Source organism: Ischnura elegans, chromosome 5, assembly GCF_921293095.1.
Source record: "Ischnura elegans chromosome 5, ioIscEleg1.1, whole genome shotgun sequence".
Classification (NCBI taxonomy): Eukaryota; Metazoa; Arthropoda; class Insecta; order Odonata; family Coenagrionidae; genus Ischnura; species Ischnura elegans.
In genome coordinates, this window is record NC_060250.1 from 10789605 (window position 1) to 10815649 (window position 26045).

General features: G+C 39.6%; 1 protein-coding gene across 2 annotated transcripts in view; it reads right to left on the bottom strand.

Annotated features, from left to right (window-relative positions):
* The window catches only part of LOC124158492, a 743480-nt gene that overhangs the window by 336435 nt on the left and 381000 nt on the right, over positions 1-26045 (bottom strand). The window lies entirely within an intron of this gene.

Here is a 26045-nt window from a genome sequence, read left to right on the forward strand (position 1 = left end):
AAAGAGAAAGTGAACGGAAATCAAGTCGTCCAAGGGAATTCAGTAATTTATATCACGGATTTCACAACTTATACTGTCCTCAACAATCCAATGAAAAAATACGATCATAAGCCTCTGTTCCACTATTTATTTTACTTACTCTATCGATGGTGAATGAAGGTATTTGGGATGCTCCGAGCCCTGCATTGATTTTTAATTGTTATTACCTCATATCCCTTACGGAAGTCAGCCTCTTTTTTTATATGGCCAAAGTTCTTATCTCTCGGCCTTCTTCGGAGAAGTTCTCCTTCATCTTTTTCCATTCATTATATTTTCCAATTCCTGTGTTTCATTGCACGGCCAATCTACAGCATAAACATTGTCGCAGGCGTTACTTTGTGGCACTGCTTCATCATAAAATAAATTACTTGGTTCCATTCCACACTATTCCAGGTAGCACCTGATGAAAGCACAAGATGCTGAAACCCGAGTCGTGCTATTTAAAATAAAATATGGAATAGAACCAAGTTATTTATTTATTTTAACAATCTACAGTGTTATGTCCATGCGCATTTTTCTCCACACATGAAAACGTTAGAGCAGGTGATTGGGTGATATATTTCGATGCAATTACTTTATAATTCTCAGACATGAAACGCACACAATAACCTGCAGATTTACCGGCGCATTATGTCAATAAAGGTCTGCCAAGTTGGTAGTCGCGTCGAGATCCCCATTGTTGCCGAACAATGTAACATGGACACGAGCACTTCAAGCAACAGTGGAGATACTGTCCACGCTGCAAACGCGACAGAAATGAATCGATAAACCACATGTAATTTAAGTATCATTCAGCAATGAAGTCGGCGTCACTGGAGAAAAAAGAAGGTTAATACGTGACTATTTCCATAAATTTAGTACTATACTAACTTTTACTTACAGTTATCACAAACTGCTCACTAAAAGACGCAAGCTCAGAGACGCAAGGGACTTCTTGTAAATGACACTCACCTGAAAAAAGAAAGAGAGCATGTTAGCAACTCAAGTACTCGCAGGTAGATAAATCGATTCTTAAATTACTTTTGTACACCATGAAAAATGCAGAGAGGCTGAAGGCAATCCTTCCACAAATATATATTTTTAGGGAAACCATATCTTGAAGTTTATTTCGAAATAACTTGCGCTCCACAGTAGTAACCTGAGATAAAATAGGACCTACTGGAAGACGGACACGCACAATTTTAATTTACGCCAGATGATTGAGAAAATTTCTTCTTCCTAGCTGAATCGGAAAATAAAATGCAATTAATCCTGAAATAAATAAACTAAAACGATGTATTCCTGACATAGCTACTCAATAGGATTAAAAACCAGTAGACATCACGCATGTGTGGCCTGTCTCCCGACGTGAATAATTGTAGTCCTGAGAAGAATCGTGTTGGTGTGGTGGCTAGAGAGTTGGCTCCTCACCCCGAGGGCTCGGGTTCAATTTTCAGAGACTGCCTGATGTCGGCTTTAATGTTTTGTGGAGGATATTTCAAGGGCAACGCTCCGTCTGTCGGATGAGAGGTTAAGCCGTATTACTGGAATGAATTCTGTATCGTACGAAAATACATGCTTTCTGGCATCAACGCAGACTGATTGCTTAGGAATTTACCGCAATCCGGGAAATAAATTAATGAATATATAGAAAGAAAATCTCCGCTTTATGAAGCCACACTGAATTATGCTAAGGTCAGTAAATAATGATAAAGGAATGGATAAACCCCCAATTAGCCAACATATTCGACCGTCATATCTCTATGACGGCATTAAGATATAATTAAAGTGTCAAATGACACATGATAAACTAGGCATCGGTCTTAAGATTCAATTTCCAAGCGGTTAAGGCATTTTAGTCATAGTTCTAATGTGTTTTTGAGTGTTTGACATTCAGGCTATGAAAACTATGAAAATCAAAGGAAATTAAAAAATTAAAATAAAATTGGAGGGAATATTTTTTCACTCGAACTCGAACCACGGAAGTAAAAAAGGGACTGTTAACTTCCACACAGTATTTTGTGGGGCGGAAATTAATCTGATAAGAGAAAGATAAAAAAGTTTCAAAGCTAATAGATGGCGATTGTCGAAGAAATTGTTGTTGTGCAGTTCGCAAATAATAAGACACCACGGAATGCCGATGAAAGCCGCTATCTGTTCATTCTTCGCGCAGAACATTACTTTCATTCCACCTTCAAAATCTCAACTTCACCATTTAACCAGCTCCGGATGGTCACTACCTATTCCATGAAAACTTGAAAGGAGCAAGGAGAAAAAGCAACCAAGTTTTCCTCATAGCTCCCACTTGCTTATGGCTGCTCCTAACCACAACACCTCACCCACACCCCTCACTGCAAAGAAAGTCGACTGAACCCACGCTCAGATTTTTCTCACTTCCTTCATTTTTCCCTTCCTTGTATATAATATTTTTCTCCTTTTTTTTGCATTTTCCTAATGGACGATTTAAAAATCTCTCCCGACTTAGTTTTTTTTTATTCTTCCTCCTACAATAACAGTTTCCCTGATGTCCTTCTCTCCTTTTTAAAAAACTTCCTATTTACGTATATACCCACCACTACTACTAATATGCACGATTCTTTCAGCCTCTTTTAATTCCCCCTCCCCCCACCATTTGCCACTCCTTCCTCTCTTTCCAACATTCATGCACTGCTGTTCTATATTTATAACACGCGAGCCTTTTCACCCGCCCAGCTCCACAACCTGCCTACCTAGCTCCTTAAGGAGGAGCTTGTCCCACTTTCCCAGCGTAGCTTCGGATCCGTTACCTCGGGCGGTGCAACACGAAATGCCGGGCCATGAATAGATTCAAGAAAGCAGCAGGAGAGTAAGGGAAGCCAGACCGAGGCTCATCATTTTGTTGCTGATTATATTAAAATAACTTATCCCTTCCGCCGAACACAATAAAGATAGCATACAAGCAGAAGCGAGCAACATCGAAAGGGGTTTAACGAACCCAATGAATGAATGTGGATCCACTCGACGCGAAGGAGGGATGGCTAAAATTGTACACGAGACCACAGCGTAGAGAAAAGGCAGGAGAATGCATCAATTTAAAGATTGCTTCGCTGCATCGCTGCAGTCCGTGTATGGATGTTGATGCTTCTTCCTTGTATCGCGTTTCTTTCCTCATTTTACATCTCACATAATTATTCATTACATCCTCGGTATTCGCGAGTGATCATTCCAGGCCTTACCTTTTCTTCTGTAGCCGCTTTCGAGATAATTATGAGCAGCAGAACGCGGGAACAATTCCCTCTTTCTCTCATGCCTCACACGATTAAAAAAATATTTCAATTCATTCTTTCCCATGACTTTTTAGAGTCGTCGCCTCGCCACTATTATCCTCCACAACTCTTAAAATTTATGTTAATTTAATCTAATAGAAAACTCTTTGTTTTGAGCTCTCCATTTCCAAAAGTACAAAGACAACGTCGTAGGAAATGAATTAGTTTCATGCATTCCCTTCCCCAACAATAGTTGAACAGAAGTAAATGAATACGCTAGAATTGAAAATTAGACGAAGATGATGTTTGAAATTGACGGGCGGCACCCATAAACGGGGAATCAGAAAAACTGTTTTATAAAATGGCTTGTGGTGTTGCTTTGCAGTAGGAAAGGAGGTGATCCTCGTGGGAATAAAGTGCCCTCATACGGACGGAATAATTACATAAAAGCCTACATACGACACAATGCAACCAACCATGTTGACAAACGAAAGGAAGGGGGAAAACAATAGGAGTAGTTAAAATAGTAGGACTGAGAGCTCATAAAATATTAAATGAAGCAAAAGTTAAACTATTTAACCAGTGCCTATAATATAGTTTTCAATTTATGTAATTAAGTTTCATTGAAATTTTAACCACAACTTTAAAAAACTATGTTAAACAAATTGGTCAAGCCGTAAAATACTGCTAAGCTCTACGTTGAGCATTACTGTCGACATTTATGTTATAACTGCTCTTTATTTGCTATTTCTTTGTTTTAAGCTCTCCAATTCCATAAGGGCAAATACACGTAATAAGGAAATAATTTGATTCCTGCATCCCCTTCTCCTTGTTAGCTTTGGGTGGTATTCTAACTTTTACGTGTCACATTTATGTTTAGGTAATATTATTACTATGATCTGATGAGAAAAGTTACACAATGAAAGCTAGTAAATTTAATGTGATATGCAGGGAGAGGTAATTTCAGTCAGGGATGTGAAATAAGGCTTTTATTGTGGGCTGAGTTCCACGATCCATGATTAAAACACAAATGGTAATATCCACACTATTTTATTTAACAATTAACCGACCATGGTTTCGACACTCTGTGTCATTTTCAAGGTTGAAAATGACAAAAAATGTCGAAACCTAGGTCGGTTAAGTGTTAAATAAAATAGTGTGGAAATTACCATTTGTGTTTTAATCATGGATAGAGCATTATTCCACAAATTTAAGCCTGAAACGATTTTATACGTGAGTTTCACGAATCGCTTCCTTTGACCGATCGCATCCCAAAGCGATTCACACTATGCCTTACGGCTAAATACGATTACACATTGCCCAAGAGATTGCACTAACACAGGGAGAAGCTCATTGTTAGTGTCATAGGACAGTAGCTGCGTTGCACAATTCCCAAAATCCGCTACCCCCTCCCTTCTGCCCATCTCCCCTCTGCCCCTCTCCCCTCTGCCCCTCTCCGAGACCACCCACTAGGCCACTGACGCACCAGGTCGTAGCTCGCGCAGGGTTCATATTACGAAGACCGAAAATAATTAGCTGCCAAAGAAAATATCATGTTACACGAGTATAGTGGTGAAGCGTTTCACCCCCTCCCCATTTCTCACCCACTGACCTTTTTCAGTCTACCGGCTTCGAAACCCTGTTTCCTGTGGCCAACTGCTACATGAGTCCTATTGGACACATAGGTGTCAAAAATAACTTTCAGCAATTGGTATTGAGCCTTTACTGGATTGAAATATTAGCGTTCTGCATCTAATTCGAAAAAGAATGCGACCAGCCGATGCACTCACGGCATTATTAAATAATATTAATCAAGAAAACGGCTTACCCCATGAAACATTATAAATGGAAGCAGAATGGGGAACATGAAGGGAAAAAACTCAGAGCTAGGGAGGTCGGTGAAGTCGAGCAAAAGTTTCAAGTTACCTGAGCACTAGAGGAAATGGTATCTTTAGAAGAGTCTCTCTATCCCCGTTTCTGGAGGCCAACTGCTACATGAGACACCTTTTGGCCCCAAAGGTGTCAAAATATTACTTTCGGCAACTGGTATAGTACCTTTATTGGATTTAAATATTAGTAATAGCAATGTATTTAAAGAGAACGAGGCCAAACGCGATGCATTTCTGACTATTATTAAATCCTCCCATTTTCCACCCTCACCAATCCAAAACAACCTTCCGGTTGATCCACATAGTGGGTAAGCAATTAAAATCAAGATAAAAATAAAGTTGGTGTGAAGGCTTCCACGATATTGCGTATGGATTGATTGCATCTTCTTGGGTTTCCCGCCGTGTTCGTTGATTTTAGTGACGACAGTTTCTTCGACCTGAAGACGTCTGCTGGCACGCAGGCGAAACTGTTGTGATTAAAATCAACGGACAGGGTGGGAAAGCCGAGAACATTCTGCCGGTCACGAGATTAAAATAACATTAACGCACGGTCCCATTGACAATTGATGGTCATTACGACTACGACATTCATACGATAATTGACTCACAGGGAAATGACCCTCTTCGTGCCACTCTTTCAAAGCGTCCACCGCACACGAAATTGTTTCTCCCGCCACTTGTCCCCAGCAAACTAGTCGCAATCTCCCGCAGCGGACTCCTCAGCGACGAAGCGAATGCACGAGCATAAAATGTTTAAAAGCCGTGCGCGGAGTGGAGTGGTAGTCTCTACTCGAAACGAACGGTCAAGAGGCTGCTAAGCTGCCAGCCACCGCTGCCCTCGTGTGTTCGCAAAAACAAAAATACAGCCACATATATCCGGGAGGCCTCGTCGACGGCTTACGACGAGGGATTTACTCATTAACCTGCGGCGGAAGTACCTACCTACTCCTCGAGGCTCACGGGTCGTCGGTCAAACAGAAACGCGGCGGAGCGGGCGCCCGGACGAGGGCACGTGTCCGCTTATGTTTGCGGTCGCCAAATAGGGCCATCTCTTGGGGTCAAGACACTTAGTGAATAAAATATCGACGATAAAAAAAACTCCATGTTATGAATGGGCCATTTAACATTATACAGTCCTGCTCGAGGGAAGTCGCTTTAATCGGACCTTTAAGCTCAAGTATGCCAAGCCAAGAGGATTATGGAATTTTCCATCTGTGTTTAAGGGATATTCACCACCCATGCCAACAATAAGTAAAACAATCACCGGTACAAACTCTGTTAATGGCCAAATCTCCGTCCAATGAGTCTACATAAAGGAAGCCCAAGTCCTTTCCGTTGATGTCTGCTGCCACTCTAAAGTATGTCAATTGGTTTTCAAAGATGTCCTCAGCGCGGCGTTGACAACAAAGTGATCACTTCATTCTCTTATTTACGTAAATTAGTCCCATGGAGTATTGGTCTTTCAAAATTAAATGTAAAATTTCTGGGTAACGCAGTGGTATATTTTTATACCTTTTTCAGAGATTTTTTTTGCAATTAATATGTTTGTTTATTATAAAAAGTATTAAATTAGTTAATACATTTTAACAATAAAATTCGTATTTAATGGCATGTAGAAGGAATAAAAGAATGCCAAAACATTTCTAAAAAAGTTTGCATTTAATTCTACATTCTAGATCTTCACTCTTTGAAACTAATCAAGGTTAAAAATTGAGATTAAGAGAGAGAAAAAACTCCGTAATTACAATATTATATTCCCAATCGCAAGGAATAGCCTTTAAAAGTTGCAAATGGGATGGACCGCGTCACCACGACTGTACATTTCGGTTAACAGGTCTCATTTTAGCATGAAGAAGGATCTGGTGCTTTACCGGTGAATGGTCAGAATAAGGCTTTCTCGGTCTTCCAGCCAAGTGAGTGTCTCTGTTTTCCCGAACGTTTTGTAGTCTGAGACTTTCCTCGTCATGAGGGAGTGGTGCTGGTGCCAAGACCGTGACTTGCATTTACATCTGTATCGCAGTTGTGGTCTCTTACTATTGGTCGAAGCAGATTTTCGTCCTCCAATGACTTAATCGTTTTCAGCACCTATCCCAAAATATCAAGATGAGTTATGAAATTATACTGGTGGAGCAGAAAGGATATAGGTCTCATTTGAGGCCGGAGTGGACTTTCTCACAATTACGAGCCATTCCAAATAGACATGTTTGATAATTGCTCCTATAACCATTCCTAATCGTTCATGACGAGCTTTAATAAAGAATCACGTAGTATGATGCAATTTATACTCAAGGGAAAATTATTCACTCTTTTTTTTGCTTTTTTTCCCTTTTTTTTGGTATCGAATTTCTCCTCACAATCTTAATCTATCCTTCTTAGGACTATGAGGGAATTTAGAGTACACCTTTTTAACGCATTTCTTTTTCTCAAATGTGATAGGATTGAATCTTAAAATTGTGAAGAAACATTTTTAAATATGAGATGCAAAAAAAAATGCTTCTCAGAATCGATTTATGCACCAAGAAACTTTCAAGATGGTATGTTATCTAAGCGTTTATTATGTCACCAGGAAAGACTGGTTGAGTGGGAGGTTCTCAAAAGACGATAACATAGGGAAAAAATAGTGTAAAATTCGTATCTAATGTGGTGGTTGGAGCATTTATCTCTGCCAATCGAGGAGTCCCGGGCTCGAACCCCGTTAGAACACTTTGGACACCCCCAAACGAAAATAGTAGAAGTTTCAGGTGGCCCCAGGAAACTATGTCCCCCGCACTGAATGTGTGAAGGTCACACATTCAGTACGGGGGACAGTGACTTAGCCTGGGGTGAGCTCTACTCTCACCTAACTATACCAGCCTTCGGGTTTAATCAATGATTGAATGAGTGATCGCATCTTTTAGTGCCTCATTTTTCGTTCCAAACTTATTGCAACATGCTCAGGAAAAAAAAGTTAAGTTATAGGTATATTAAATAGATACGTTAGAATTTAGGTGCGATACATCTTCTGTACCGTAAGGTGTGCCATTTAAACATGATAATGCCTTTTGCATAGATTGCAAATATACTCCAATTTTTGTATTAATCTTTACTAGTCTCGAAACCAGGGGCCGTATTCTGTATTTCGTCGGTGCCGCACCGGTCGGTTTCCCTTTCAAGCCCACCGACTGGACATCAAACCGTACCGACAACGGATTCCGCACCGACGACGACACTTTCAGCGATTCTGTAAGGTCGTCGGTTTCAAACCAGTCGGTACGGTTCCCTCTCCTTCCCAAACAGAGAAAATCCGAATATATCCGAAGTTTCACGTGTCTCCACCAATGAAAGAAGGGTAAAAACAAGAGAAGACTCATTGGCACAGTTTGTTGTCGTCATTCTCAATCTTTTTATTTGCGGAAATTACGACTTATTGCTAGATTAAGATAAACGATATTGGATAAGTTGTTAACAATGCTTATATAATGTGTGGTAGTAATGCTGTACCTACAGAATCGAAGGAAACAATATTACAACATCACAATAAAGTTTGTATGTGATGGAGATTGTTGTTGCTGGAATGAATTATTGAAACTATCCTTGAGATCGTAGTTTCTTTTTTTAAATATTGGTTCCGTATAATGCTATTTATTCATGATTTGGTAATATAGTTGTCATTAAGTAAGTTGCGAATAAATGTTATCAACGGAAGGTTACCCGTAGCAGACGAAAATAGCACACCATGGAACGTGAACGTAGGATTCAAATGCAAATGTAAATGTCATATTAGAGGAACAAGTTAGGAAATTGTTATAAAAATATGGAGCTGGGTGTAATTAAAAGAAGTGTAATGACGAGGAAGTAAATAAATTGTGATTGGGTGAAATACATATGTATATAAGTTGCGCATTCCAAGTGAGAGAAAATGATAATATTGCGGTAAACCTCATACTTATTAACAAATATCTTCTTTTATCGTCAAGGGAATCAATGGTTGACGATGAAATGAAATATAGTTGCCCGTTACAAATGAAAGAAACTGATACCGTGGTGGCAAACTTCATACTTAAATAAAAAGATCTTATTTCTATGCCGAGAGAAACGCCAAATTGATGATTGAGTGAAATAACAGTCACCTATTCAGAGTGATATAAAGTGATAACATTGCGGCAAAACTCATATTTAATCAAAAATATCTTTTTTATGTCAAAGGAGCAAATAAATGATGATAGAGAGAGATAAAGCCTATTACAAGCGAGTGAAAGTGGTAATATAAATGAGAGAAAGTCATTATATGTTAGCAAACCTCATTTTTATTAACCATTATCTTATATTTCTGTCAAGGTAATTAATATAGATGATGACACAGTGAATTATAGAGGCGTATTCGAAGGGGCAGAAAAAGATAACATTGCAGAAAACCTCATTATTTACTCGGTGGTGAGATAAAAACAAAATAAAACGTACAATGCGCACCCACGATTCATGAAACCCACTAGTCGGTGGCCGTACCGACACCTTTTTGCTGTCGGTACGGCTACCGACGATCTCCCGTCCTCTCGTCGGTGCCGCACCGACCGGGTTCGTACAGAATCGCACGACTTCTTACCGGGAGTCGGTGTGACGTCGCACCCGACGAATCGGTGCCGCACCGATCGGTTTGGAGTTACAGAATACGGCCCCAGGTCGTTAACCCGGTTCTTTCGTTGTTAAGGAAATTTAGCCATGCATTGACCAGGACCTAATTTGTAAATCATGAAAATTTCAAAATGACAGCATACTTTTTAAGTACGTAATACGTTACCAAAAGTGATCGGACAAGAGATAGTATGAGCCCTCTCAGCTCCTACTTCACTTCGAAATCGACCAATTCTCTATAGAGATTCAAGAGAATTAACAAAATTTTCACGGACGGGTTAACAAATAAATACACCACTGGCTCTTATGAGCGATCAATATATCTGTACCTTGTGAAGTACCTTAGAGCAATGACAGAGGAAAATGCGAGTCCGTCCGAAGAGTCGTTAAGTATATGTATTCCTTGCCAAAATTTCCGGCCAATGTTTCAAAAGGGAAAGATTTAAATCGCCGGACTAAAGATACAACTACTTACCATTCATTTCACCCTTAGATATCACATTCAAGAAAACCCTAACTTAAAAGAGGGGAATATCATTTACAAAAATTAGATTGGATTATTACACGATTACATTGGTACGCTCTAAAAAATGTTTCGCATAAGGTTGAAGAGGAAACGAATGACAATTTGAACGAGTCCCATTGGGGTGGAAGGAGAGAGAGGATTACGGAATGGTGAAAAGAAATGAGAATTGACTATCTTTCTCCTGGGTCTCAAACGTGGCGAAAACTCCCTACCTTTCCTTCAAGCCAGTTACCCTCGAATACAAATTTTATCCATTTACTATATAACATTACACTGAGCACTAAATTTGAGTAAACTTTTAGTTACGAAAAATAAATTAATGAAGTAAGCATTCAAAATTTATGGTCCCAAATTCGTAACTCTAGGGGTAGTGAAACTCAAAAATACTACAAACAGTGACTAGAAATTTGAAAGCTACATTGAGAAATATTAAAAAATTAATAAAATGGGAATGAGGGGTGATTCTTATCCGATGCCCATACTACGACCAAAACACTTAACAAAATGTCAAATATATTGAGTAAAATTTCAACACAAGTTGTAGCTTCAGAATTTAGAATATGAAATTAATGAGAGAATAACTTTTCATTTTTTTTCTTCACCTCCCAGAAAAAAGCACATTCAAAGCCTTAACATGGGGGATTCTAACATTCACCAAAAAATCACCATCACAGACATCATGCCAATTCGTTTTTCCCCTGAGCAAAAAAGGAATTTAATATGTACCGGGCATAATTTCATTGGAGCATAAACTTTTGAAATCAATGGTTTTTGAGTTCACCTCGTAGAAGGGTGACATGATAGATTCAAAATAAACTTTGTAACATTCACCGCAGCACTAATTAAAAACTCTACTGGTTTCGATCTTTTCAGATTAAGAGGATTAACAGAAAAAATCGATAGGTATTTATCAATTAGTTCTGTTACCTCTTGATAAGGACCTGAAAATGTATAAACCGATAGCTTTTTATAAATACTGTGGGAAATATGGTACAGTTTATTTTTTCGAGTGTATCCTTTTAATTTGTAAACGGCTGTAGTTCTAACACACCCAGCCGTGCGCCTACTGCAGCAGCTTGTAGGGTATCATGAACATGGATAGGTATGCCCTGGATAGGGGAAACCAGGCGGGACTCGAACTCACAACCTTTCGTTTGCCAGGCGAGGACTTTACCCCACTTTCACCGAGGCCTACAAATGTTTAAGTGACGATTATATGGAAGCTGTTGTATCGCACAGATAACGGGGACATCCAATTAAAAAGAGAGATGGAGGGAGAGAGGAAGAATATGAGGGTGGAGGGAGATGGAAGGAGATCGTTCCTTTGAAGAACTTCGCCGAGCGAGACGCAGTCGGTGAAAACTCCATCGTGAGCGGCGTAATTCCAATTCCAAGATTCGCGAGGCAGGAGAGTGCGATTCACTCCATGAGTATCTTCGCTTATCGCCACAACTTTTCGCATTAGTCTGGAGTTATAGGCTCAGTCGGAGTGGGAAAGGGAGGAGGGTGGAAAGGCAGGGTAAGAATATAAGACCCCCTCGTTTCCTTCCTTCTGCTAACGCCACCCCCGTTTCCAATTGAAGAGAGCGGAGACAGCGCCTGCGAACCCACAGATGGAAAGTCCTTCCTGAGCTGAAACGATTCCAAAAGAAACGTATCTTCTCGAGGAAGGATATAAATCGAACTCAGCTACTCTGTATGGCCGGACGGAAAATTTCCTTTAAAACACAAGCAAATGCAACAGAAAAATACTAACGATATTTTGCTTCACCGGCAGAAGACTGAATTTCGTGACCGAAAAAATCTATGAGGTAATTTAAGACGTATGAAGGAGAAATTGGGACTCCGAAAACCTGAAACTTATGGTATCCCATGTCAATGCAGGGATTTGTATATGGGAGTGAGAGAGAGCAGACAGATATGCCAAAAAAATAGTACAGGAAGTGTAATAGAGAACGCGGAGAAATCTGCCCCGGCTGGACATAGCCTGTCGGAAGATGACATCATCTACTTTGTAGAGGCTTAAGTGGTCTCTTATGTGAGTAAGCATTGAGATGGCGTAGCAATAACGAAGCTGTTTTAATCAGGCTGAAAACAATGTACAAAACTTCATTCATAGCATTAACTACTGCTGCAAAAAATATTACTCGGACGCTGGACTAGAGTAAATCATTCATATATGTAATCTTCTGTGAAAAGAACTAAATCTTTAAACTTCATTGGAAATCAATTTAAATTTTCGTAAGATAGTTTCAGGAGAACAATGTAAGAGATATGTGTACACATCGGAGTGGAAGATAAAAAAATCATAATACGGAAAGAATAATCTCCGAATCTTTTAACCCTGAGAAGGGAATATTCTGGAATGTTCTGTTGAAAATTCTACCGCAAAAATATTGTTCGGCTCGAATTATTCACCAGTACAGTTCGCTGTGATAGGATTAAAACTTATAAATTTCCATCAGGACTACAGTAATTCTTAATAAAATAGTAGTATGTGCACTATGTGACGTCTGTAAAAAGAGTGAAATTTTGAAAATTTTCCTTTCGGCGAACGAGAGTTAAAGAATCAAGTCTCGTCAAGGAAGTGAACTGCCTTCTCGTCTGTAGGAATGTAAGATGGGGAGAAGACGTACCTCCTCGCCGTCTGCCAGGATTGGGGAATAAACGTGAAGTACAGGAGGGCTTTTCGACGTGATTGGTTCTAATCTGGGTCAATTCCGACCCAATTCCAATGAGAACGAGGAAAACGAGGGGTGGGAAGGGAAAATCCTGTCGCGAAGGTCTTTCACGTACTATCGCTCTGAGCGCGAAAGGAGAATGATCCGAATTAACGGCAGCTGCAAAAATATATCACTCGGATAGACTCCAGTTAATCATTCATAAATGCAATCTGCTTTGAAAAGAACAAAATCCTTTACACTTCATTACAAATCTATTTAATTTTTCGTAAAATAGTTTCAGGAGTACAATGTAAAAGATATGTATACACATCGGACTGGAAGATGCGATTATAGAAACCGTACCGTAGATATTATTTCCTGGAAACTAATGATACCCTTAAGGAAATGAAACTGTGGTCTAGTTTCCCCTCATAATATATATCGATGGCTAAGTTCTAACAACACGTATCTCAAAAATAGCAACTTTTAAGGAGAGCAATAAAACCATTAATTTTTTTATGTGTACTCTGAAATTAAAAACCAAAGGTTTATAAGACTGAAAAAGCAGCATTCATTTGCAAACAAAGAGTTTTTTTTGCTTGTTTTTTATTTTTTTAATGTTAATACACTTTGATAAAGATGCCTCTCTCGTAGCGGCGGAATTTGAGATACGTGTTGTTAGAACTTAGCCATCGAAATATATTTTAACCAAAAAATTGCATCAAACAACGCATTATTATGTCATTTTCAAGATAAATATTATTTCTCAACTTGGCCATTGATGTTTTTTTTTCATTTTTAACTGCAATAAGGTCGATGAATCTTTGTAATGGTTTCTTCAGGTGAACGAGAGATAAAGAACCGAATCTCGTGGAAGGAGTGTACGACCACCCGTCCGTAAGATGAGGAAGAAGTGGAAAGGGAATCCTTTCAAGGAGGGATCCTTCCTCGGAGGAAGCGGTTCATCCATCGTATAGCCTCGGCGAATTATTTACTCGGTGAGGACGAGGCTGTTCCCAGTTTCACTCCACCTCGCCTTCGTCTGCCACGGTTGGACAACATAGGTGCACTACACGAGGGCTTCGCGATGTGATTGATTCTAATCTGGGTCAATTCCGACCCAATTCCAATTTCAGGAAGCTATCTTTCCAATGAGGCTAGACCTAAGGCCTTCTCTGATGACCTTCCTCCAATTACAAGCACAAGAAAAACTAAAAATTGTGAGTGGAAAATTCTTTTAAATAGTTAAACACTTGGTTTTAAATGTAAAAAGTAAATGAAAATGGTGCTGTCACGCTCTTGGATCCAAGTACTTTGTTACGCTCCGCACGGGTTCATATTTACTCAAGTTATTCCCAGATTCACTTGGTGATTTAGGCAGTAACATGACTGACCGGAATTGCGAGATCCAGGTTTGAATTTCTTACTAAGCCAAATGTTTTTTTCATTGCACCTTTCACCATTGGTGTAAATAATTCTGCTTTGATTTCAATATATGATAATGAGCTTCAAAAGAAGAAAACATACTCGTAGTGTTTTTTCACGGCACAAGTTATTTGACAGCTTTTTATGATATGGTCTCATTTGGAAATTAAATCATAATACCTATACAAAATATTGACTCAGGTTTTCTCCTGAATTTTTTTAAATGATGGTGGAGAAGAGAGATTTTTGAGATTTTTTTACCATGATGGTAGGTAGGTACTTCTTAAGTAACTATCCACAATTTTATGAAAAATCACCAACCCAGGTTTCGAGAGGCTATTAATCTTAATTACTTTAATATGACGGTAATTATCAACACCTTATTGAAGCATGGATCCATGTATGACAATTTGAACGGAGTATGCTTGTTTACGAAGGTCTCTACTACCATAATTAGGATTCGATTTATAAGTTAAATTTTGATTCTAAATTTATTATTACAAACATGATTTGCCACTATATTGGAGTTACCATACCCAAATTACCATTTTTGTTCAAAAGTTTTATTTGGAGTAAAAAATTCTGAATCAGAATACACCATGCCAGTGACTACAGCCGGAAGTCAATGTGTGGATAAGTGTGGGTAGTGGTCATCTCGAACCAAGCTAAAGGTGTATGAATTCAGGGAGATGATTAACATGTTCCTTTCCTAACCTAGGAAAAACTACTACGTCTACAGCATTCATCTTGCACAATAAGTAGCAGAAAGTAATGGAGATCAAGAAAATTGCTTTTTTTATTTTTATAACTTTTTTGTTGTTAATTTAAGAAAATATTTAAACATTAGCTTGTACTACAGTTTACCCCGAATAAAAAAATAAAACTGAGAGAGACAATTTTTAATTTATTTGCAATTTTTCAGTGAGCAATAACAAATAAAAATAATGATATTTGTGAATGTTAATAAATTCTATCAATTCCATGCTGCTTTCTACATTAAAGTGACAAGAGTATGAGGGTTCAGGGCGAACCCTTCAGGGATACAACGCACCGGGGCCGGGAACTAAGCCAGTGGCTTATACACCGGATCACCCGGGGAGGGGCTGGAGAGGAATGAAAAAGGAAAGAGGCGCCGCCGCAATAGGAGCCCGACGACGCCTCTGGGATAAGGATAAGAGCGGAAGGAACGGGACGGGGAAAACACCTCAACGCCATAGAATTGAAGAGGGCCCTACATTAAATTGACAGGTGGAACGAAACCCTTAGGACGGGCTCGCGGGGTACACTCCTGGGGCAGGGACTGTAAGCGTTAGCTTTTCTCCTCTACCACCAGAGGGGGAAGGACGGGAAGGATCAAGGAAAGGAGGCGCCGCTGCGATGAGAGCCCGACGACGCCTCCAGGGGAAGGACGGGGAAGGAAGGGAGAGGACGAGGAATCCTGCACCGTCACAAGGCGGGCAGGTCCTACCATCAGCGAAACCAAGCATACGCTATTAATATTCTACCAATTCTAGTAGATTTTCCTATGAGGAAGAAAAATCTATCGATCGAATCGGTAGATACATTAAATTGACAGTAAAACAATAATTTATCTCTTATTAGTTCCCCATCTTTCCTAGTGTCCACTTGTGTGCTTTTGGGTTAAAAAACTCCTCATAGCGCCATCCATCAGGGGACCAAGCAAAATGCTCTTCATCCAATTGAAAAACCCATTTCAACTTGCAACTTGGTCGAAGCAAAAGGGCTCGCGAGGAATGCGTGCGTGTGGAATGCATTCGCAGGGGTGACTGTGTGGCCACCACCGCTCACCCTGACATCTGAAGGAGGAGAAGCAGCGCGCTCTAATGGCTCCGATAATGCCCGCTAATCGGCGAAGACTCATTGCTTTCAGAGAGAGAGAGGCGCACTGTAGCCCGTGTTGCCCTTTGGGGCATGTTCCCTTCACTGCAGAGAAGTAAGCGGCGAGTGATCACGCGTGCGTTTGGATTCGGTGGGCGGTTGAAGCGGGCAGCACGAAGGCGGAGCCGAATGCTAGAAAGGAAGTTCAACGCAGCGCCGCGGCGCGCCGTCGTAACGGAATCACCGATGAACACTTCCAAAGGAATAGCCATCGCATGTTGACCGACAGAGTCCGATTCTCACAAGCGATTTATATGGAAAAGGAGATAATTGCCAAGAGAGGGCCCCGCAGTGGCGTAGCCAGGTGGGGGGGGGGGGCGAGGGGTCCGGACCCCCCCCCCCCGAAATATAAAAGCACAAGTATTTTCCTTAATAAAAGAAAAAAATATTGAAAAATCATGAATTTACAAGGTATTATTTTTAAAAATGATGTTTTTTCGATTGTGAAAAGTGTTAAAATTAGTTTAAAACCCATTACTTAGTACCCTATTTTTCAAAAATTTTCCCCCCTGGTTTTGGACCACCCACCCCCCCTAACGAAATTCCTAGCTACCCCACTGCCACCCCGCGTTCCGTCAGATTGAAACTTGTTTAATTAATGGACGAAGGCAATACATTGTGGAAATTACAACCATTTCATCTTCCCACCCTAATGAATTCGTTATCGTATGGTTGGAGTGTTGTAATACATTTTTACTGCAATTGATTTGAACGAATATTTTGTTGCATGAATATTTAGCGAGTCCTCGTTTTTATTAATATTTTCCTGGGACAATTAGACTCTCCACTGCAAAAATGGTAATAATAAAATCTATCTGTGGTCATACTTGAAAAACAATTAATAACCTGGCGGCCGTGGCAGAATAAATTAAGTTTATTGGAACATTAAAGATGGTAAATGGAAAGAATTTCGCACATTCCGAACATATTTGTATGACTTTTCTCCGATCGAATTCAAGGGGCTGAAAATGACGCTTATACATGGAAATCAATCGAAGAATATGCGCAACTGTGTGAAATATACAAATTTTGTTTCATAAGCCATTATTAATGTTCCTAGAAACTTGATTTACCTTACCAATGCTCTAAGGAGAGGGTTTGTCTAATCCACATGTTTGAAAAAGAGTACCTAATTGTTCCCACGAAAAAATCACTTAAAATGTACGAATTAGAGAATGCATCTTATGAACATTACATTTTGATAATAGCCATGATTATACATTAAACTCCCTTAAAATTGCGATCACTGTCTCATCGGAATAACAAGAGGCAACTTTTGCAAATCCATTTAAACGCCCTACAGGAAACAGAAGATGTAGTTTCTAAACAATGCTTTCACTAGAATAAGAGAATTATGATGATAATAGTAATAATGAACTAGCTAAAGTAATAATAAATCAATTAAGAACCTGGCATTTAAAGCAAACATAGCAAACCTCGGGAAAAAAACAGTATTGCTCCAAATTTGACGCGTTGTGATGAAATTCCCGAGAAACTTTTCACCAATCGAAAGGATGGATTACATTCAAAGTTTCCTGCTAGAGGTAACCAGCTGAGAAAGTCTGGCAATTCGAGACAATGATAATAATTCTAGAATTGTCTTATTATGTCCAGAAGTAATATTCTTGATGCAATTTTTCCCTCACACTTGACGGAGCCGCTACTATGGTAGCAGAGGGGAAGTGCTGGACGTGGGTGTGGAGGCTTGAAACATGATCAAGCGATGAAACAATGCGGAGGACCATTCGTCATTCACAGCTTCTAATGAGAAAGCTCAAAACAGAATGCTAGTATTTAATCGTAATGCATAACTCTTTCTGTAGTGCACGAGAGGATAGAGTAGAAAGGACATTTGAGAAATGAATTGCATTGTGATAGGAGGCGGACATGAACATGAAGGAGATGATGAGGCGATCATTACGAATGTAGTTTTAGATAAGGCTCTCGACTTTGATTTAGAGTGAAGCACTTTACGGCGCGAAAAACATGGATGCTGAGAAAGGAGGACGAGAGAAGACTAGAAGGGTTTGAAATGTGGGTGTAGAGGAGAACGGAGTAGGTGAAGTGGACGAAGAGGTGGAGGTATGACGAAGTGCTGGAGATGGTGGGTGAAAAAGGACAGCTTCTAAATGAGAGATAGAGGAGACATAAGGTATGTTTAGAGCGAGTACTGAGAGGGGTAGGATGCTAAAAACATTGTTATGGGGTAGAATGCTGGGTAAGCGAGGGGGAAGATGGAAGGAACTAGAACTTTTAGATAAGATGAAAGGGAATAGGTATCATTGTTGACTGAAGAGGGATATCAATGACGGGAATGGCGACGGCCGGAGAAATTAGCGAATGCTCTATGCAAACATACTATAATTGGTATAATACCATAATAAAAATTAATCGTTCAAAACTTCTCCTATCAACTTAAAATTTTCAGTGTTTAGAGAAAACACCGTTATCAAAATTTGCTTTCAATTTAAATGTAAAAAAAATTAACTGAGGTAATGATGAGATAACATTTTCCAGTTTGGATATAAAAAACAGTATGCATATATAGTTACAGCATTTAATTTAGAAATGAAAAAAAATCGAGATATATGTCATTATTCTGAAATTATTCTGTTAAATTCAGAATTTACATGTTCCTAAAGGACGTATATTTGATATTACTTTTCGAGCGTATCGCTAAGGTGGTGATCTTCCTAAGTAGGAATCATAACTCCGTCTCAGTTGGTCTTTTTCGGTGATTGATTACCAATGAAAAGCTTACGTGATCACCTTGAAAGTATCGCCATTCGAGTTGCGTGCGGCGAATCGGCTTTGAGAGACTTTTTTCCCGGGAATCTAAGATGATTCCGTACATTGAATGTAGTCCTTTCATCAAATAGATTCATTAAGTAAAAATTTTCAATTTTATCCACCGGCGTATGCCCTAAGTAACATTTGGCGTTAAAGTTTTAAATTAAATAATTTCGAGAGTATGAACGATATTAATCAAACAAATGCTAGAAGAATACTTAGTGGACGCAAAAGGAAGTTATTCGAGATGAACGGGAAAAGAAATTAGAGAATATCGCATGACGAATAAGACTTGGTAGAGGCAATAACTTCATCGTTGAACAGCTATCGACCACAATGTTAGGATATTTGTTTATATTTTACAACTATACAATTTCCGGAATATAGATGATTTTAATTAGGGAAATATTACAGGAATACCAAGTAGTCGCATAAGGCATTTAGTCTTGCGTAGAAGGGTAAAAGAAATTATATGTCGAATGGCGACTCAGAATGAGGGGAGGCAATCGATAAATCGCTGAACAGCTATCGATCACAACATTGGAAACGGAAACTCAACTGACACCGCGCAGGGCTATCGTTTCGCCCGACTGATGCAACAACAACGACGGGCTCTTCATTTCCAACCCAAGAGCAGCCTTCCGGCGGATTGCAGCGCCAACTATCGAGTGGGATATTGCACAGATGCCCCTGGAAGCCGCGAGCTAATCCCCATCTCCTAATTGCCACGATGCTGCCGCTTCGGCAGCTTCTGCTGTTTTACGGACCGACGTAATCTCTTCCTGCTCGTCGGCCATTGTCCACCCATCGCACTTGAATGCTTTTCCTGATTCCAGTATTCCCACAATGCACCGCGCTCCAAGCGCAATGGTGGGTTTCCTCTCCATCCACTGCCCTAAAACACGCATTCGTCCATTACGTTCGTTCGCTTCTGACGAGTGGTACCATCTCTCACTCCTTTGCATGAAATTCGAACGCTCGACCACGCTTAGTTAAAAGCTTCGGCTTATAAAGGTGCAATCCAATCAAAAGGCAGTGCATTTGACGCTGTAGAGCGTCTCTCAAATGATAAATGACTTAAGTAATACACGATTGCTGGGACTACGTTGAATGTTGAACATGAGTGGTGATTTCTAGTGGGAATTTCGAGATTTAAAAAAATGTTTTCTTGTAGTAATAGTAGTAAAAGGCAGAGTAAGCTTTACCTAATAATTTATGAAGATAACACACGCATTTATAACTGCTTAAAGATATATACTACTAGGGCGAAGTTTGCCATGAAAAATTATTTGAAAAAGCGGTATTCAAACACGTAACTCCTTATTTCCGGCCATGAACGGTACAAGTCAATCCACCAAGTCACCTTCCTCCACTGCGAACATCAAAATAGGTTTCTGGAACCAGCAGTGATCGTCTTAAGTCCGCTTTGAGGCACAGGAGGCGAAGGCGTCTTCCACTATCGGAGAGAAAACCCTAATTATCCCTACTTAGAGACGGACGTTTCCCAAACTGTATAATTTTAATTACATACGCATAATTCTGCGGCGTATTAAGGCGTAAGGTGCCTAAGAAGATTGTAATTTTCATACATATAGAATTAAATAAAAATTGTTTCCCTGTATTCGAGTCTAATATGGCTTTCTTTATTCAAGAAACAAGTTTTGAATTCAAATGCAGCAAGTATTGACTACTAACTAAAGAAGCATAATGGCTCATCGTGTATATTTTATTTTCATTCCCGATTATCACTGAAGCCTTTTAACATTTATTTACATTTTTTAGCATTAAAACTATAATACTATGGTTCCATTCTATATGTCAAATAGATGTAACGGTAAAAGATAATGCATTTTGCATATTAATAGATATCAGGTAAATGACTACCTTTTTCTATCATTGTCCATGGTTGCGCATGGAGTGTACTAAGACTTAGGAAGGCTTTTATAAGTTCCACGCAAATAAAGGCCAGTAACGGATTATATTTTGGATATTTTTTCTTCCAAAGTATAATTCAATAAATTTCCATGTGGTATGAATTAAGTGATGCTCTGTTCAATAAGCAGAAAATAAAATATATAATAACGACGAAATTCCCGTCAAATAGCGAATCTCAACGCAAATTAATGTCTTAACCAAAACAGGATCCGCCAAATATTCCAATGACCAAGACAACATTCTCCACTAACTTCACTGCAAAGAGCGGAAGAGCAGATATTTAAAAAATTAAAAAATATTTATATGATATAATAATACACGCGACGTTGTTACTTGAACTAAAAAGAAAAAATAAACCACCCTGTCTCGTCCCAAAGTCCCATGTTTAGGTTTTACAGATGTTGTTACAATTGTTTTGCTTGACTATATGCTCAAAACTATGACCTTGGTGGGCGTTTTCTTTAAATTTAATACAGGATATATACTAATTTATCATCATATACTTGACAATTTAAATGTGGAATTGCAATAAATACTTACAGAAAAAGAGTTGATTAAAAATGAAGTAATTGATGTTTTATCAGTTCAAATAAATTCGTAGGTTTTAAAATTATTTTTTATTTATAATGATATATTTTTCTTTTTATTTTAAGAAAAATGAAGGTTGATTTGATAACTTTTGATATATTTTAAAATAAATACCAGTCTCAATTGTTTACATTCGCCCAGCGCCAAATAGCTCGAAACATTTTTGAGCTATCTTTAAAAATTATGCCGCGGCTGATCGATTACTGCAAATATTAGTTGTCAAAAACGTCGGCTCATACTGCTTCAGAAACAGCATAAACAAGTCATTCTCATCTGGTTATGATCTATACTGAAATCGATAGCTAACCGGGAGGTGCTTTAATTTTAGCTTCAAGATAAAAAAGAGACGAGAAGAAACAAGCTTGCAAGAGAGCGACCTAATCAAAACGTGGGAAAATACATAAACGGAGGAAGAGATGGGTAGAAACAAGGAAAACGAAAGCCGTTGGTGTTGAATGTCAAACCAAAAGCCAATGACCAAGAGCTTAACAGACAGGAGGGTGCGTACGGTTATGAAGCGGCGAGTCTCATTAAAATCTATCACCACATGGCTAAAGACAGACTGTGAGCAATTTCACATTGCTTTAAGAAATTCAACTCAGCTCCATGGCCAAAGTGGATAAAAGCGGCAGCGTCGACATTGTAAATATGATAGCAGCGGCCCAAAGATTCGTGAAACGAGATATATCAATTTATAAAACGCTTTATGGCCTTCAACTTCGTCTCTGAAGCGTCTGCTTGACTTACCTATGCAACACTTGCACGTGAAATAGTGGAAAATTTGTAGTAGAGAATTTGGAATAAATGAGAAATTCTAAATTTGGTGACCATCAAACAAGACTTGTTGATATAATGCTAAACTACGCTAATGTAACAAATCATATTGCTAGGGAACTGAAAATGGCCATAATAATAAATTATGCTCTCACCGGTATCCTGGCTGAAGTTTTCCAAGTATCAGATGGCTGGCCAACAACCACAGCATCGTCCATGCACTCCAGCGGTATGCAGACTTCCGGCAAGAAGCACAATGCATTAACACGCACATGGATAACTTTGGCCGCAATATGGTTCACAGTGGAATCACAATCAAAAGATATAAGTAAATCCGAATTGTGATGCTGGTTGAAGGGTAACCTCGCTAAACCGAGAAATACTATTCGGAAACACTCACTGGCCAGGTAGTTTCACGTTTAATTTAAATTATAAGCGACAGTACCACCAAAACAGTGTCATGCTGCAACCAAATTTATGGCCGGCAACGAAAATACATTAAATTGAACTTGAAAAGTAGCCAATCACTGCACGCGAATAAATGCACAGATAGAAGATCCTATGTATCTCTGCATAGCGACACATGCAAAACATTTTTTTCCACACAAAAATAGAAATATCCACAAAAAACAAGGTCCAGGTAAGTTGCAGGTATTCTTCTCAGGTTCTCCATCGCGTCAGGATATCCATGACCCACGTTTATATACACGAGTCAAGAACCGAAAAGTTGGCTAAGAAAAACTATCGCTAATCGCGAACCGTGCAAAATGAGGCACAAATAGCACGGCTATGCACGAGATACCAAAGCACCGCATTGAAATTCCTACGGAGGCGATCGCGGTGTGAGAGTCTCGTCTCCGTGACAGCGAATCCAATACTGGTGGTCGGTGGAGTCTTCCATCGACTCCCGGGATACGCGTGGCCCATTGAACTCCAAAGACCTCTTCCCCCCCCCCCGCCCCCCAAGCGACCTGCAGCAGTAAACAAAACCAGCGAGGGCCGTGGGCTTCCTGCCTTCATGAGTCCACAGTGGAGGAGTGACGATGACTCCTTTGGGATGATTAGGTAGTTGTAGGATTGCTCCGGCTTTTGAAAGGTCAGCTGGCACCCCCTCGATCAGCAGCCGAGCCCTTTAGACTACCTCACTAAGGTGGAGTAGCCAGGAATTTCGTTCGACGGGGGGGTCCAAAACCAGGGGGGAAAATGTTTGAAAAACAGGGTACTAAGTAATGGATTTTAAACTAATTTTAACACCTTTCATAATTGAAAAAAACTTCATTTGTTAAAGAAATATTTTGTAAATTCGTGATTTTTCAATATTTTGTCTTCTTTTACGAAGGAAAATAACTTTATTTCAAGGAGGGGTCCGAACCCCCCTTCCCCCCCCGGCTACGCTACTGCCTAACTTCCCTCACTAAAACTTCCCTCTCCTATTCTTTTACGAAAGTCCTTTGAAATAAATTAATTTCCTTGTGTTTATTTCTTCATTTCAACTTTTTTAATGAGCCTACACCCACATTCAGTGTTTCACTCCAAACGTCACTTCAGATAGTTGAGGGTTGGGCTCGACCTGGAGTAAGCCAGAGGCGTCCGATTCTCTCGCATCCAGAGAAGGCAGTTTACTTCCTCTAACCGAGAGGATTTTCGTTTGGTGTGTCCAAAGGTTATATCAGGGATTTAAACTATCAGAGAATCTTCCGACAACAAAACGATCAGCCCGGAGCGTAAATACGCCAACCAAATATTCTGCGTCAAATTTTCCACATATCATTCCATTATGGCCAACATCATAAAATAAATTCTTTTTTGTATTCTTTAAACAACTCTTAAACCTTGAGAGATAGGCTAGTGCATAGTAAAGCTTTAAAATTGAAGTCATAACCTCAAAGTGAAAAAGTTTTAACAGCACACAATGAGTGAAGCTAAATTTAATTTCGAGTCTTTCATTTTCCAAGAGTTGGCACAAAGACGCAATGAACGAGCCGCCATGTCAGGAAAGTCAGACAGACGTCTGCCTCTGCGTTCGCCGTTTGTAATCTCTGGCAGCAATTAACGTGCACGAAAAGTTTTCCTTTCCCGGAATCTGCAACATGAGCCACCGCATGATCATTCAAAAGTCTTGTAAGAGAAAGAGTTGGGCTCTGCGTGTGGCGTGCACCTGATCCCATGGCTAGCACGGCACGCGAATGCATTCACGGAGGTCAAGGAGAGGTTGAAACGTGAATCTCTCTCCAGATTTTGACTTCAAAACTATGAATTATCTTTTCACAGGCAAAGCTCTTTATATTTTACAGGTATTTTGTTCTTCGAGTCATTTAAGCACTTTGAGTGTGTTTGAAGTTGAATTAATAACACAACGCCGAGTGGAATTTTAAATTGAGGAATACAATGGAGGAGAAAAGTCTCAACAAAGTCTTAAAAGAATAGGGTTTCCTTTTTTCGAAGATATGAACATAAGCCATTTTGTTTAGTTGGTTAACTGCTCTTTAAGAAAATTAAATTCACGAAATTATCGTTTAGGCAATATGGAAGATTACCATCCCTCAAAGAATTTGGTTGGCAAATACGTTTCCACCATTTCTAACATTGCCGTCGAATTCAGACGGACAGAGAGATCAAAATATCCTTTTAGAAATTCGCATGGCAATCACGAGCGTTTCTTTCAGCTACAGCACCCACTCCATAATTAGAAAAAAATGTTGCAAATAGATTCTGTGGCCTTATAACATCGATTAAAAGCAAAAAGAATGTGTCAAAAATGCTCATTTTTCTGAACTTGACATCCCACTTTAGCGATTTGAAAAGCAAAGGAAATATATCTTCAAAAACCTAAGTCAATATTCCAGGAACATTTTTCCTTTAAAATTGCTTAATACATCGAGCTAAAATTATTTAATGACATGCGGAATGTTACAATCTAAAAAAAAAACGGCGGGAACTGAGTTGACGACCTAATAGATACCTTTCTTTTGCTTTTATCGAATTAAAATTCGGATAAAAGTATACATTTGATTTCGCAAGCATATTTTGTTTTCGGAAGAGTATGTTCGAGTCTATTCATTGCGTATGTTTAAAGATTTCAGTGAATCTTATCCCATGGAATAGAACAGATTAATAACATCAAGATCTCGTCTTCTGCGGTAGGAAGGTATATCACCGCAAATCCTGCAGATCCACGTTCTGATCCGTGGCTTAGAAATGCGCGGTCTCCGCTATCAGCGGATCAAAATTGAGCCGAAGGAATCAATATGGAGGGAGAGAGAGGGATGAATAACGAGACGAGGACGCATCGCCTCCCCAATTCTACCCCCAATCATCCCCGCCCATCCCACCCCCAACAAAAGACCCTCCCTCGACTTGGCATCCCCTATTTTTTTCCATTTCAACCCTCCCCGCATCCTTCCACCCCCTTCCCCGCATTGTCGTCATCCACTTTTCGAAACCATTCTTCCCTTTCTTCGCGTGGCAATCCTTCCCTTTCTTTTTTTCGGGCGCGGGAAATTTTTCATCTCGGATATCAACAGACTCTCTCCCTGATTCATTTTCATCGACTGACCCAAAAAAGATCCAAGCCAGCATCCACCATCCGGCCACCGTTATCTCCTCTTCCTCCTTCTCCTGCACTCTTTCGGCTAAAGGGACGAGAAGGCTTAGGCGTGGAGGAACCCAAACAACCTCTTTT